Here is a 14,848-nt window from a genome sequence, read left to right on the forward strand (position 1 = left end):
TCTGACTTTATCATAAAGGTGAGGGAATCTTAGGGAATATAAGTGCAAACTTCTGTTTAGAAAGGTCTAACAAGGGGCTGGGGTTAGAGCTCGGTGGTAGAGCGCTTATCTAACATGTGTGAGGCACTGGGTTTGATTCTCAGCACCACATATAAATAAATTAAATAAAGGTCCATCAACAACTTAAAAAAACATTTAAAAAAAAAAAGAAAGAAGGAAAAGGTCTAACAAAATAAACGCTTTGACCTTTTAATTATACCACACACCTCAGGCCTCACCAGCCCCTGACTACAGAATGTCCCACTTCCTTTCTACAACTGAATGATACCACACAGGACAGGCCCCACCTGCCACACCAGCAGAAAGCTAGCTCCCCACACAGAGTTCCCTCCCCCAGGACCCTGAGTCCTGCAAGTCTGGCTCAGTCTTGGTCTCATCATCCTCTCCCTGACCTGTGTTCAGAGACAGATTCCACACTCCCTGGTCTCTTGCTAACCCCATCCCTGTCCTTGAGGACGTGGGCAGTGGCCAGGTCTTGTAGACAAAGGGCCTGGGACAGGGCATCATCCAGAAGGTCCAACATCCTGCTTGCACCAGAGGCACAGCATTGACACTTGCTAAAGATGTCACCTGGTCACCTGCTCCTGCTGCGATCCAGAGCAGCAGCCAACACAGCTCCCCAGCACTGGCCATATGTTCGTTCCATTGAACCTCCGTGGAAAGCAGCAGGTCCACATCCCTCCTTCACAGCTAAATGGGTGGGTACGAATAAGGAGGCACAGGGACCTCTAACAAATGGAAAGGCCAAATCTTTGGCCAACCAAAAAGCATCCTTGATTTTGTCTCAAAACAGTGAATAGATAGGTAATTTGTATCAATGAAATAAGGTGAAGAAAATCTTATTTTCCAAGCATCAGAATTCTTTCCATGTCACCCTGAAGACTCCCCATTTGTGTTAGGTGAAGTATTTCAAAAGCCTATTAGGACATGGGATGAGACCCTCAAGGACCAGGCTTAAAAAACAATAAATGACTCCAGAGTAATTCTATGGCAGTGGTCTCAGACACGAGCACACATCACAACCTCTGTGTTGAAGCATGGATTCTGGGCCTCAGCCCCAAGTGTCTGATCCATTAGGTCTGAGAATGTGCATTGATGACAAATTTCCAAGGGATATGGATACTGCTGGCCCTGGGACCTCGCTAAGAACCACTGTTCTAGGGAGAAGAAACTCAACTAAGGTGTTTGGTTTTGTCCCCATTATAGTATGGAACTTAGAGCCAAGGCTGAATTGTTTGGGAATGTAACAGGGAATGGGGAGGCATTGGCAGGGGCTGCAGTGGGGGAGGTGGGGAAGACATAAGAAATGGCTGTCAGTTGCAGAGAAATTAGGGAGAGAAAGGATTAGTAAACCCTTCTCTGGTACTCTGCATCATTCACTGAGACGTTTTGGCTACATATACTTTTCTAAGATTGTGATGGGGTCCAAGTCTGATCATCTCAAGATGAGCTGGAGTTGGGCTGGGGGTGTGGCTCAGTGGTAAAACACTTGCCTAGCATGTGTGAAGCCCTGGGTTCCATCCCTAGCACTATAAAGAAAAAAGATAAAGATGAACTGGAGTGAGCACAGGGAACAGGTGTAACTGGGAGAAGCGTCCTTCTCTGCACAAAGGACCTTCCATTGCAAAGGTGAATGCTAGCTGACATCGAAAGAAAGAAGGAAGGAAGGAAGGAAGGAAGGAAGGAAGGAAGGAAGGAAGGAAGGAAGGAAAGAAAGAAAGAAAGAAAGAAAGAAGAGAATGAAACCAATGGTGACATTCAAAATGGTACCAAATATTTCAAGAAAAACATGGAGGAATTGGAACTCTCATTTACCACTGGTGGGAATATCCAATGGTACAACCACTTTGGAAAAACTTTAAAGGGTCTTAAAAAGTTAAACTATTACACTCAAGAATATTTGCCCAAGAGAAATGAAAACATGTAGCCATCCATAGACTTGTTCATGAATGTTCATGATTGCTGCATTTAAACAGTTCCACCATCCATCAACAAACATTATCAAGCAGGAGCATATCTATATAATGGAATACTGTGCACCAGTAAAAGGAATAAAGTACTGATTTGCACAACAACATGCATGAAATCTCAAAATGCTACATGAAGAAAGCCAGATATATTTTTAAAGAGTATTTATTTTATGAAGCCAAGTGCAATGGCGCACGCCTGTAATCCCAGCGGCTCAGGAGGCAGAGACAGGAGGATTGCAAGTTCAAAGCCAGCCTCATCAACAGTGGAGTGCTAAGCAACTCAGTGAGACCCTGTCTCTAAAGTACAAAATAGGGCTGGGGATGTGGCTCAGTGGTTGACTGCCCCTGAGTTCAATCCCCAGTACCAAAAAAAAACTTCTCCTTGGTATCAGGCATTGATATTTCTGTTTATTATATTAGAAATTTAGACACAGAAAATTTAGATATTTATCTTAAAGATTTTTTTAAAAAAATAATAAACCTATTGCATGTTAACATAAATATTTCTCTAAAAAAGATCTTCATTTTTTCAAAAGAAAAAAAAATTAACAATAAGTCTTGCTTTTTTTTTTTTTGGCATGTTCTTTTAATGGCTGACTCACTAAAAGAGACTGGATTCTCTTTCTCTTTCTGCAACCAAACTGTGGGAGTATCCATTGTCAGATAGCCCCTAGAGAATTCCACTTATGAGGGAATCAGAAAGAGAAATAACTTCTTGGCATCCTTATGAAACTAGTTTGTCCTCTAGGACCCCCTGAAAGTTTCACACACGGAGAAGAGCTCTAGACTGTCTCCTCAAAAATAAAATGACTAGATTCTAAGGTGTTTGTAGCTTCCAGACCCTTCCACATGGCACCATTTACACTCCCAGCTTCACAAGGTTACCAGCTCTCCAGATGGTCAAGACTTTAAAGATCAGAATAGAATACAGGTCTTCAGTGCTTGAGTAGGCAAAGGAAGTGGTTTCATTAAAATGCACTGTAGGCTGGGGTGCAGCTCATAGGTAGAGTGCTTGTCTCACCTACACCAGGCTCTGGGTTCCAGCCCCAGAACCACAGAGAGATGAGAAGGTTCTGTGTCAACTGACCGTCAGTATGAGAAAAAAAAAATGAAGTTTGACCTCTGCTCTATGTCATCAACAAAGGAACATGTCACCAACACGACATGGCCAGGAAGGAGGCAGACAGGAGAATCTATACTGTATGATCCCATTGACATCAAATTCAAAAACAGGCAAGATAGTGGTTACTTTGGGGGAGAAAGGAGGCAGGATTGGAAAACACATGAGAAGGGCTTCTGCTTATCATGTAGGTTCCCTGACCTAGTTCTAACATAAAAACCTAAAGACATCCTAGGACTACTGGGGGAATATGAATGTGAGCAGGGAGTCAGATGTCATGGAATTTTCATTTTCAAGCATGACAGTGAAATTTTGATGATAAGAAGAATGTCCTTGTCCTATGAAATACGGTCCTAGTCAGTTCAGACAACTACAATGAGAACTCCATAGACGAGTGGTTCAAACAACACTTACTTATCACGGTTCTGGAGGCTGGTAAGTCCAAGGTGGAGGTATCAGAGAGTCCTGTGCTGGCAGAGGGCCACTTCCACCTGCAGACAGCTGTCTTCTCCCCGTCCCTTCCCATGGCTGAGGGAGAGCAAGCAGACCTTCTCCTGTGTCTCTGCTCATAGGAGCACTAATCCCATCATGGCGGGGAGACCTCCTGACCTAGTCATCCCCCACCATATTCCCATCTCTATGTATCACTTTGGGGGTTAGGATTTCAGCATATGAATTGAGGGCAGCCACAAACATGTGGTCCATAACAAATGTCATTCAAATCATTGCATCACACGCACGCGCGTGCACACACACACACACCCCCCACATAAAAAGAAAGAGGGGAAAATATGTCAAAATGCTAACAGTTGGGAAATAGCACAGGGCTCCGCCAGGGTAGCAATAACTGCCACAGCAATGCCGAAGGGACCCAAGCAGCAACCACCAGAGGCCGAGTGAATCGGGGACGGAGACAGCACAAATCCCGCAGACAAGGTGGTGAAGAAAGGGAAGAAGGACAAGAAGACCAAAAAGACGTTCTTTGAGGAGCTGGCAGTAGAAGATAAACAGGCTGGGGAAGAAGAGAAAGTGCTCAAGGAGAAGGAACAACAGCAGCAAAAGCAGCATCAACAGCAACAGCAGCAAGAGAAGAAGCGAGACACTCGAAAAGGCCGGCGGAAGAAGGATGTGGATGATGATGGAGAGGAAAAAGAGCTAATGGAGCGCCTTTCTGTACCTGCCAGTGACAAAGAGGATGAGATACCTGCCCCAATACCCCGAGCAGGAAAGAAGACCAAGGGTGGTAATGTTTTTGCAGCCCTGATTCAGGATCAGAGTGAAGAAGAGGAGGAGGAAGAAAAGCATCCTCCCAAGGCTGCTAAGCCAGAGAAGAATCAGATCAATAAGGCTGTATCTGAGGAGCAACAGCCTGGGCTCAAGGGCAAAAAAGGAAAAGGAAGATAAAGGCCAAGCGTCAAAATAAATTTGCTGCTCTGGATAGTGAAGAGGAAGATGAAGAAGATGAAATGACGAAAGAAAAGGAGCCTCCCAAACAAGGAAAAGAGAAGGCCAAAAAGTCAGAGCAGGGTTCAGAGGAAGGAGAGGAGGAAGAGGGAGAGTCAAAGGCAGATGATCCCTATGCTCACCTTAGCAAAACGGAGAAGAAAAAGCTCAAGAAACGGATGGATTATGAGCGCCAGGTGGCTTCATTAAAAGCAGCTAATGCTGCCGAAAATGACTTCTCTGTATCCCAGGCAGAGGTGTCCTCCCGACAGGCCATGTTAGAAAATGCATCTGATGTCAAGCTGGAGAAGTTCAGTATCTCGGCCCACGGCAAGGAGTTGTTTGTGAATGCAGATCTATACATCGTAGCTAGACGCCGCTATGGGCTGGTGGGACCTAACAGCAAGGGCAAGACCACACTCCTCAAGCACATTGCCAACCGTGCCCTGGGCATCCCTCCTAACATTGATGTGCTGCTGTGTGAGCAGGAGGTAGTAGCAGATGAAACACCAGCAGAGCAGGCTGTTCTTCGAGCTGACACCAAGCGGTTGAAGCTGCTGGAAGAGGAACGATGACTTCAGAGGCAGTTGGAACAGGGGGATGACACAGCTGCTGAGAGGCTAGAGAAGGTATATGAGGAATTGTGAGCCACTGGGGCAGCAGCTGCAGAGGCCAAAGCACGACGGATCCTGGCTGGTCTGGGCTTTGACCCTGAGATGCAGAATCGGCCCACACAGAAGTTCTCAGGGGGCTGGCGCATGCGTGTCTCTCTGGCCAAGGCACTGTTCATGGAGCCTACACTGCTGATGTTGGATGAACCCACTAATCACCTGGACCTCAATGCTGTTATCTGGCTCAATAACTATCTTCAGGGCTGGCGGAAGACGCTGCTGATTGTCTCCCATGACCAGGGCTTCCTGGATGATGCGTGCACTGATATCATCCATCTCCCAGCGGCTCCACTACTATAGAGGCAATTACATGACCTTCAAGAAGATGTACCAGCAAAAGCAGAAAGAACTGCTGAAACAGTATGAGAAGCAGGAAAAAAAGCTGAAGGAGCAAGTCCACCAAGCAGGCAAACAAAGGAGGCCCTGACTCGAAAACAGCAGAAATGCCGTCGGAAAAACCAAGATGAGGAATCCCAGGAAGCCCCTGAGCTCCTGAAGCGCGCCCGAAGGGGTACACTGTGCACTTTACTTTCCCAAATCCCCCGCCACTCAGCCCTCCTGTGCTGGGTCTGCATGGTGTGACATTTGGCTATGAGGGGCAGAAACCACTCTTTAAGAACCTGGATTTTGGCATCGACATGGACTCAAGGATATGCATCGTGGGCCCTAATGGTGTGGGGGAAAGCACACTGCTCCTGCTGCTGACAGGCAAGCTGACACCGACACATGGGGAAATGAGAAAGAACCACCGATTGAAAATTGGCTTCTTCAACCAGCAATATGCAGAGCGGCTGCACATGGAGGAGACGCCCACTGAATATCTGCAGAGGAGCTTCAACCTGCCCTACCAGGATGCACGCAAGTGCCTGGGCTGCTTTGGCCTTGAGAGTCATGCTCACACCATCCAGATCTGCAAACTCTCTGGTGGGCAGAAAGCCCGAGTTGTCTTTGCAGAGCTGGCCTGTCGGGAGCCCGACGTCCTCATCTTGGACGAGCCAACCAATAACTTGGACATAGAATCTATCAGTGCTCTGGGGGAGGCCATCAATGAGTACAAGGGTGCTGTGATTGCCGTCAGCCATGATGCCCGACTCATCACAGAAACCAACTGCCAACTGTGGGTAGTGGAGGAGCAAAGTGTTAGCCAAATCGATGGGGACTTCCAAGACTACAAGCGGGAGGTGTTGGAAGCCCTGGGCAAAGTCATGGTCAATCGACCCCGAGAATGAGCTTTCCCTCCTGGAAATCTCCTGAGAGACAGGCTTATGTGGCCTAGAAGTACCCCATTGTCTCCCTCTCCTTGGAAGCCTGCCTCTGCCCTGCAGCTGACCCAGCAACCACTTGGGCACATGAAGGTGGAGCTGTGACCAGGATACTACTTTGATTGCTTCCTTTGAAAGATTTGTGTGTGCCACTTTTCTTCAGACAACTGAGCTGACTTACCCTCAGCAGCCCTCTACACAAAAAGAGGTGACCATCATTATTGTGGGGTTCCATCCAACCAAGCTTAGGTGGCCTCTTGTCTTGAGACTCATTCCTCAGAAGACTGCCTCTGATCTACCCTAAAGCTTCAGGCCTAGCTGCCCCCACAGGTTTTGAGTGGCGCTTTTCTTTTTTGATGGATTTAATGCTGACTTACACAAATATCCATTTGGACCTCAGAATTGGAGGCAGGTGTCTGAGGCCTGTGCTGTTATCCAGCCTAAGATTTGGTGCCTGTGGTCACTTGACTGATTGGGGACCTGAGGGCAGGAAAGGAAAGCTGCAAAACTTTAATTTTCTTTTACACAGGGAAGAAATAAAGGAAAGGAGTTGCTGCTGCCAAAAAAAAAAAAATGCTAACAGTTATAAATCCGGAGGGAGGAGAGACGGATGCTCATTGAACCCTTCTTTGACCTATCTGGTATAAATAGAAATTTCCAAGAGAACAAAGTTGAAGGGGAAACTGATTTTGATACTGTCTAAATAAGAACAAAAGAAGAGGCTGGTGTCTTCGTCCAGTAGAACGGTATCTCTCACAGTTCTGGAGGCTGGGAACGCAAGATAGAGAGGCAGGCATCACCCAGGTGTTTGGTGAGAGCCAACACCTGGTTCATAGTTGGCTGTCTTTTCACTATAAACTCACATGGTAGAAGGAAGGAGGGAGCTCTCTGGGGCCTCTTTTATGAGGACATTAATCCTGACCCTGAGGGCTCCGCTCTCATGACCCAATCACCTCCCATCGACCAGATCTTCTAATATCGTTACATTAGGGATTAGGTTTCAACATATTAATTTGGGAGGAAATAAATATTCTGTCCATAGCGGTTGTCCACAGGACATATTTTAAAAGAATCATCTTCCCCAGTCTCTAATAATTGGGGTCAAACTCAGTCTGTAGTGGAGCGAGAGACAGAACAAATCTAAGCCCCTCATTTTACCCACAATGCAGTGAAGGGACGGCTGTTCAGCCACACACAGCAGGACTGGGTGAAGCCCCGGGTGTCCCACTGCCCAGGCCTCCTCTTTCACCCACTCAGGACAGGCCTGTGGTTATTTCTGAAAACAATGATTAAATAAATGATTCTGAATGCCCTTTATAGGTGAAAGCCAATTCCTGGGGGTGGGGGCGGTGGGGAACAGGCATCACCTCAGGCTGTGACTCCACTCTCCCCAGACCTGAAAGCACAATGTCCCTCCTGGAGTGACAAGAGGTTTGCAGCAACACAGAGTACTTGACTTTTCCCTCAAAAGTGAACCTACGCTGCTGATCAGGAGGCCACAGGTGCACCTGCCAGTCCTTCTGCACCAGAGCACCTGGCCGTGGCTCTACAACAAGTGCAGGTGGCAGCTCCAGAGCTCCTGCAGCTCAGAGGGCACCGCTGTGCCCACGCACACCTGCACAGTGGACAGCAGGCTGGGCCCGAGCAACTGAGGTGTTGCTGCAGAGAAGCTTCGGCAGGCCCACAAGTCACAGTGCAGTAGGGGCCAAGGTCATCACTGTCATGCTTGAAGAATATGCTGAGGACCTGGACCTGGCACATCAGGGAGCAGAGCCCACCTCAAGGAGTGGAAGGGAGGAGACAGACAACCAATGTCTAGATACTAGAAAAGGGGTCACCAAACTACTGCCCTGGGGCCACATTCAGCCTCTCGCCCATTTGCAGCCCATGATCAAAAAATGACTTTTACATGTTCAAACAGGAAAACAATCAGAAAATAATAATATTTCATGGCACATAAAAATCATATGAAATTCACTTTTCAGTGCCCATAGACAGTTTTATTGGCTTACAGCCGTGTTCATTTACATATGTATGGCCAACGGCTGCTAGGAGTTGAGATAGTCTGTATGTGCCACTCTGGTGGCTTCCAGCTGCTGCTTGGTGCATTACCAGCCACAGGGAGCAGGTTCGCTGCAACAGTGTTCCCAGTCGATACGTCATGAAATCAGTAAGACTTCATTTTATGTTTATAAGCAGTGTTTGTAGATCCAGTGACAACAAGAGAAAAGACATGGACTTAGAATGCCACATGAACTTGGAATGACACTAGGGAGCATGGATTATTTTGTCATCAGATTACATGGCAAAGCATTGTATCTATTATGTTCTATAGTTAAAATGGGTTCCCCAAAGTTCATGTGTTAGAAACTAAATTTCCAATACAACTGTGTTGAGAGATGACCCTAAAAGGTGATTAGGTTTCCCAAAGGTCATGAATACACTAATGCTACTATCACGGGAGTGAGTTAGTTATCTCAGAAGTGGGTTTCTGATAAAGCAAGATGGGCCCCTTCTTGCTCTCCTGGGCCACCTTGCCTTTCCGTCTCTGCCATAGGGTGACATAGCACAATGACTCTCACCAGATGCCAGTTCCTTGACCTTGGACTTTCCGATCTCCAGAACTATAAGGGAAAAAAATGCATTTTTTTAAAATCACTCAGTCTCTGAAATTCCATATTGCAACACAAAACAGACTCAAGATGTGATGCTAAAGAACACATTGTGTGTTATCATGTTCACAATAAGCACTCAACACACAGTTCCCAATTCACAGGGGGGAAAGTCAGAAAAATTAGAAATGTTAAAGTGGAATAGCTCATCACAACAGAAATTCTTCCCCAAAACAGAAACTGAAAATGATTTTCTGAAGGGCTCATTTGTTAGGCAAGCAAGGAAAGCCATTTTCTTAGGATGAGTTAATTAAACCATATTTGAGTACAGCAGTCAAAAAAAATTGAAACAAAAATAACTGCACTCATCTGCCTCCTAGAACACCAAATGGTTGGAGATTAGATTAAATTAGATTAGATTAGACTTGATTATGTTTCTTAAGAAATGTAACATAAAATCATAAGACAGAACATCACTTATATATGAAACATACCACAGTAAATTTGATAACCAACGTTTGAATCATAAGAATGTTTATCCGTCTTATGTGCTTTCCCATGCTGCGAAGTTAACATTAGAAATGAGATCCCATTTGCATATATGTTTGCATTAGACTTATTATCTAAGCTCAGACTAGAGTATCAGTGTTTTTTAAACCTCAATGCAAGGACAATAAAGATTTTCATATTTCAAAACCAACTAAACTGTGAAGTTGAAGCACTTCAAGTGGAAGTGACCTCAAATCTAATGACATGCCATGCTAGAAAGAAACAGAAAAGAAGCTCATAGAATTTTTTAAGTATCTTTCAAGTAATAAATATTGCATTAGTCAGCTTTCCATCACAGTGACAAAAGAAGTGAGGTAAACAACTTATAAAAAGAAAAACCAGAAGAAAAAGAAGTTATACTCCATTTGTGTATGATGTGTCGACATGCATTGTACTGTCATGTATAACTAATTGGAACAAATTAAAAAAAATATTTTGGCTCATGATTTCTGAGGTTTTGATGTCTGGTCACTTGGACCTGTTGCTTTGTGCCTGTGGCAGAACAGCACATCATGGCAGGAGCACTTGGCAGAGGGGAATGCTCACTTCATCACAGCTGGGAAATGAAAGAGAAAGAGACAAGAAGGAGCCAGGCCTCAAAATCCCCTTCAAGGGCACACCCCAGTGACCTAACAAGCTTCTACTAGGACCTACATCTTAAATGTTCCACTTCCTCCCAACAGAGCCACCAGCTAGCAGCCATGTCTTTAACACTTGGCAGCCAGGTCTTTAGGGGACATTTAAGGTGCAAACTACAGACAAAATAAACAATTAAAAAATCATATGTTTGCAAATTGGCATTAGCCTTTGACAGCACCTAACTATGTGAAGACATTTTCAAAGATGAAATATGTAAAATCTCACTACATATCAGCATTAACAGATGAACATTTGCAATTAATGGTAATAATGGAGAGTACTAGTGGGCTGGGTTTGTGGCTCAGTGGTAGAGCCCTTGCCTGGCATGTGTGAGGCCCTGGGTTCCATCCTCAGCACCACATAAGAATCAATAAATAAATATCAAGGCATGGTGCCTATCTACAACTAAAAATTTAAAATAATAATAATAATAATGGAGGATACCAACTTGGAAGCCCCAATTAAGCAAAATGTTTAGAACAACCCCCCCAAAAAATTTCCAATCTTCTCATTAGTTGACCTGTGATACTAAAAAAAAAAAAAAAAAAAAAGTGCTTGAGTCCACACTGACACCTCCCATTCCAGCCCAAGAGGCAGGCTGTGCCTCACTTTGCCCATTCCATAGTCCTGTCTTCTTTCTTTCATGGTAACTGGAGGTCCCCAAATCAACGCTCATTTTCTCAATTCTACACACACATAAAAAGGTTTCAGAATTGCTACCCTCATATCACCTTCAAACACAACTTGTTTGCACTTCTTGTTCTTTTTTCCTAGAATGCAGCTTTCTAGTTAAATTACCATGCTCAAATGTTACAGGGATTCCCTTTTCCCTGTTTTTGCAGTGGTTATGTTATGTTGAGTTTCAGTTCATTTGTTTTTACTTGAATTTAGTTTGGTTTTTTTTTTTTCCTCACCATTTTTGAATACTGTTATAAAACATTAACATGCTTCCAAAATGTAACGCCACAGAAAAAAGGTGAGTTCAGGTGAGTGCTCTCCCTCTCCTCTCGCCCCTTCCACTTGTCTGCCCCAGTCCTGCAGGTCACTTTATGTTATTGTTGTCTAGTTTAACATTTTTTTTTTTTGCAAAAGTAAGGACATACATGTTTTCAACAGAAATGTTTGCATTGAATGTACTACTCTTTAATTTGCTTTAACAAACAATGTATCTTAGAGATCTGTCTCTGTTCTTACATGTGGATGGTCTGCATGTTTTTCCAACTGTTGTGTCATGTTCTTTAATACAGAAAATGAACTTCCTTATATTTACTTCATCATGCAACTCTGCAAGTTTTTCCATGATAAAATTGGAAAGGTGTCATGGCAGCTCTTCAGTTCCTCCTGGCTGTTAATAAGTTAAGAATTTTGTCAAAATAAAAAATCAGAGGGCTGGGGATGTGGCTCAAGCGGTAGTGCGCTCGCCTGGCATGCGTGCGGCCCGGGTTTGATCCTCAGCACCACATACAGACAAAGATGTTGTGTCTGCCAAAAACTACAAAATAAATATTTTAAAAATTCTCTCTCTTTAGAAAAAAAAAAGTCAGAATAATGCATCATTGCTGAGGGGTTTGTCCTTCCAGCATCAACTATGGGGATCTTGAGGGCATGGAGAAACACTTCTGGAGATGGTTTCAGAGAACTGAGAACTGTGTCTGCTTTATTGCACAGGAAAAAAAAATTATATATATATATATATATATATATATATATATATATATATATATATATGTGTGTGTGTGTGTGTGTGTGTGTGTGTGTGTGTGTCAATTTACATATAACAGTCATGATAGGCCAGAGGTGATACACCACATATTTTACAGGATCCAGACACCAAGAGTCCAGAAACTGCCACGTAGGCCAGCCTTATACCAACAGGGGAATAACTTCTTGTGAAAGGAACAAGGAAATGGTGCTTGCCAGTGTTCTGACAGCACTCTGCTCCAAAACATAGCATTCTATATTAGGACTTCGCTGCTGCACAATGAGCAAGGTAAGCATTCCTCCATGAGGGTTCAAGATCAGGCCCTGCAACACATCATGACATGAATATATTTTTAAAAAGAATGTTCTTGCCAGGCATGGTAGCCCACTCCTGTAATCCCAGCAGCTGGGGAGGCTAAGGCAGGAGGATCCTGAGTTCAAAGCCAACCTCAGCAAAAGCAAGGCACTAAGCAACAATGAGAATTTGTCTCTAAATGAAATATGAAATAGGGCTGGGGATGTGCTCAGTTCAATCTGAGTTCAATCCCCTGTACCTCCCTGCAAAGAAAAAAAGGAAGAAATGGGAGGGAACTAACATGGAACTAGCCTAGGGAGGCGTGGAGCGCGACTGAAATCACTCTGAAAACCTCCTCTCAATTCCCACACCATTCCTCTCAATTCCCACACCATTCCTCAGCTCCTCGATTCCTCCTGCCTGTTAATGAGTTCAGTCCAGTAATTTTTATGGAAATAAGAAATAAAGACTGTTTTCAATGAAAAACGTTAAATTGGATTTCATGATTGCATTGGTAAAAAGAAATGGAGTCCAGGACACGGGGTGGAGGGGGTGTATACAAACCCTGGGGAAAAAACATTCATAGGATTTGTTTGAAATTCAAGGAATTTTTTTTTTTTTTATTATTCAGTAGGAATTGGATTACTCTGAATCCACAAGGTATTTTGTTTGCAGAATTCACAGAACCACAGGGAAAGAGGGAAACAAACATGAGAAAATATGGCAAATAAGCGAGAAGAGGAATTGAACTTAGAGAAAGGGTGGGGACTTAGCCACCCCAGTAGAGGTGTGTGGCCGGGCTTAGAGACAACCTGGAGTGGGGGAGGCACCTGGGCCATGGAGACCGACTCTATCACAAGGAATGCGAGCCAGCAGGGCAGGAAGGGAAGGCGTCGTGGCAGAGTGGGCTCCCAGGAGCACACGGCCAGCAGGGTGAGCAGCAGAGGGCCACAGGAAGACGGCTGAAGTCCCTCACCTGATCATGGGAAGACATGGAGTCCTTTTCCTGAACCACTTCAGGGCAGTGACTAGGTCAGAGGCAAATCACAGGAGGGGAGAGAGAAGGGAAAGGAAGAAAGTAAAGATGGTCAGCTTGGACCATGTTTTGAAGAGCGTGGGGGAGCCAAAGGATAGAAAGCTGGTAACTAGAGATTAACCAGAGGGTGAGAGCCAATAAGGCCAAGGTATAGAAGTCTTCATGCATTTCCCTATTTGGTCCAAATTTACACATTTACTCTACCAGATGATATTTACTTTAAATACCAAATAGTCTCGAATCTTCCTTATATCCAGTTTCTTTCACTCATCCTTGTATTCTTATATCCTCTATTTCTGTCCTACCTTGTAAACACTCACACTCTGGAGGGAGATGATATCTTAGAGTGGTTTTGATTTGCATTTCTCTGATTGCTAGAGATGATGAACATTTTTTCATATATTTGTTGATTGATTGTATAACCTCTTCTGAGGAGTGTCTGTTCAGGTCCTTGGCCCATTTGTTGATTGGGTTATTTGTTTTTTTTTTGGTGCTTAGACAAACAACATTAAGTGTTGGTGAGGATGTGGGGGAAAAGGTACACTCATACATTGCAAATTGGCGGGATTGCAAATTGGTGCAGCCAATATGGAAATCAGTATGGAGATTCACTGGAAACCTGGGAATAGAACCACAATTTGACCCAGCTATCCCTCTCCTTGGTTTATACCTAAAAGACTTAAAAACAGCATACTACAGAGGCACATCAATGTTTATAGCAGCACAATTCACAATAGCTAAACTGTGGAGCCAAACTAGATGCCTTTCAGTGGATGAATGGATAAAAAAGTGTGGCATATATACACAATGGAATTTTACTCAGCAGTAAAAGAGAATAAAATCATGGCATTTGCAGGTAAATGGACAGAGTTGGAAAAGATAATGTTAAGTGAAGTTAGCTAATCCCCAAAAAACAAATACCGAATGTTTTCTCTGATATACGGAGGCTGACTCATATTGGGGTAGGGAGGGGGAGCATGGGAGAAACAGATGAATTCTAGATAGGGCAGAGGGGTGGGAGGGAAAGGGAGGGGACAGGGGATTAGCAAGGATGGTAGAATGTGATAGATACCATTATCCAAAATACATGTATGAAGACACGAATTGGTGTCAACATGCTTTATATACAACCAGAGATATGGAAAATTGTGCTGTATGCATGTAATAAGAATTGTAATGCATTCCACTGTCATGTATTTTTTAAAAAATCAATTTAAAAAAAGAAAACACTCACACACACCTTCACGTGTACACACAAATGCTAAGGCATACACATGTACGCATGTGCACACACGGCCTGGACACACACATACACATGGGACTGCAGGCACACATATACACACATACAGAGACAACTGTGTGAATGAATCAGATCTCCCTGGGAAAAACAGTCACTTGGCCTGTCCCCAGATTCCAGACCACTGGGCATTGTGCCCAAGACTGCAAAAGAAAGAAAGGCACATGGCTTCAGAATAAAATTCTAGAAAAAA

The 14,848-nt window shown here is 44.1% G+C and overlaps 1 pseudogene; it reads left to right on the top strand.

The window, feature by feature from the left end:
• The first annotated feature begins 4,008 nt into the window (after window positions 1–4,008).
• LOC124087899 (ATP-binding cassette sub-family F member 1-like) lies at window positions 4,009–7,081 on the top strand (annotated as a pseudogene).
• The last annotated feature ends 7,767 nt before the right edge of the window (window positions 7,082–14,848 follow it).

The sequence above is a fragment of the Marmota monax genome, unplaced genomic scaffold, assembly GCF_021218885.2.
Source record: "Marmota monax isolate L192 unplaced genomic scaffold, Marmota_monax_Labrador192_F-V1.1 WCK01_AAM20220418_F8-fsc00021, whole genome shotgun sequence".
In the NCBI taxonomy this organism is placed as follows: Eukaryota; Metazoa; Chordata; class Mammalia; order Rodentia; family Sciuridae; genus Marmota; species Marmota monax.